Genomic DNA, 1,903 nt, shown 5'->3' on the forward strand with positions numbered 1-1,903 from the left:
TCAGGCCCTTGCTGGAGCTTCAAAACGGGCAAAAAAATAAAAAAAGACCCAAAACGCGCCGCCTACCGGCCGCTCGCGGGTGCCCGGGGTCGGGGTATGGGTCTAGCCTGTGCCGGGGCTTCAAATATGGGAAAAAAAAAAAAAATCAAAAAAAGCGCCCCCAACCGGCCGTTTCGGTATACGGGGGGCCGCCCGGGAAGTGCCGTGGTCGGGGTATGGCTCAGGGGCTCGCTGGGGCTTCAAAACGGCCAAGAAAAAAAAAATGACCCAAAACACGCCACCTACCGGCCGCTCGCGGGTGCCCGGGTCGGGGTATGGGTCTAGCCTGTGCCGGGGCTTCAATATGGAGAAAAAAAAAATTTCAAAAAAAGGGCCCCCATCGGCCCCCCGGGTAGTGCCGGGGTCGGGGGGCATGATTCTGGGGCGCCCCAGAGCCAAGTAGGCGCCTGGAGGAAAGGAAAAAAAAACTTTAACTTTTTTTTGACCACCAGGGGTGGGGGGGGTCTCATGCCCCATCGGGTGCCCGCCCCGAGTGCCTCTCAGGCGGATACATTTTCACCCGTGTGCGGGAGACACATATGGTGCATGGTCCGTGTATACACCATATGTGTAGTATGGGCAAAACCACTGTAAAGTCATACTGCCATTGACTTCCATTCATTTTCCAGGATGACTTATATACTCTATGGTAGCTGTCTGGTGGACTGGGGGCCGCGACAATGTTACGCTTGTAAGTCAGAAGCTGGGAAATGCACTGCGAAGCTGGGAAAACCGTTTTCGAGCTCATTTTCGGTTCCGCCCAACGGATTTTGATCAAAATAGGCTCATTCGAAAGGTATTAACCGGGGGCACACGGAAAACCGGGACTAATAACGCGCACGTGCGCGTGCGCGAAACGGGAAGCAAAAGAAAACTTCAATCGGAGCTACAACCGTGAACCGTCGCAGATAGGGCGGAAATTTCAACGCACGTCGCTGCGTCTCACTCCAACTTAAATAACAAAACTGTCCCCAGCGAAATCGGTTGGATAAAACGGAAACGGGAAGCGAAAGAAAACGTTAAACGTCAACACCGAAATGGCTATCGTCAATTCCAATGTGAAAACAACTCGCACGTATGTGTCTTACTCTAAAGCAGTGTATAAAACTATCCCCAGCCAAATCAGGAGCTACGCAACGAAAACGGGAAGCGAAACAAAACTTTAAACGGAGCTACCGAATTGGAAATCATCAATCCTGGGAAAATAACAACTCACACGTGTGCCCCTTATTCTAACTTGAATTTAGAAACCGTCCTCAACAAAATCCCACGTTCGGGTGAATAACTGTGAATTTTAAGGCACATGCCTCTCTGGGCTGGGAGAGTGCATTCAAATAGGAGAAATTGGCTTCATTTAGAGGCATCTCCACTTAGGGACGTCGTAGCACCTTAACTCGGGTGGCGTTGGAAAGGTCTGGTCCAGGGGAACACGGGCGTGTCAAGTTTGCCACGCGCACGCGCATCCCCGCTAAACAGGGGCCAAAACAAAACTTTAAACGGAGCTACCGAATTGGAAACCATCAATCCTGGGAAAATAACAACTCACACGTGTGCCCCTTATGCTAACTTGAATTTAGAAACCGTCCTCAACAAAATCCCACGTTCGGGCGCAAAACTGCACGTTTGAGGCCACATTTTCAATGATGCTGGAAACTTACATTCAAAGCTGGGAAAATGTGCTCATCTACAGGCATCCCCACTTAGGGACGTCGTAGCACCTTGACTCGGGTGGCGTTGGAAAGGTCTGGTCCAGGGGAACACGGGCGTGTCAAGGTTGCCACGCGCACGCGCATCCCCGCTAAACAGGAGCCCAAACAAAACTTTAAACGGAGCTACCGAATTGGAAACCATCAATCCTGGGAAA

Source organism: Osmerus mordax, unplaced genomic scaffold (genome assembly GCF_038355195.1).
Source record: "Osmerus mordax isolate fOsmMor3 unplaced genomic scaffold, fOsmMor3.pri Scaffold_45, whole genome shotgun sequence".
NCBI classification, from domain to species: domain Eukaryota; kingdom Metazoa; phylum Chordata; class Actinopteri; order Osmeriformes; family Osmeridae; genus Osmerus; species Osmerus mordax.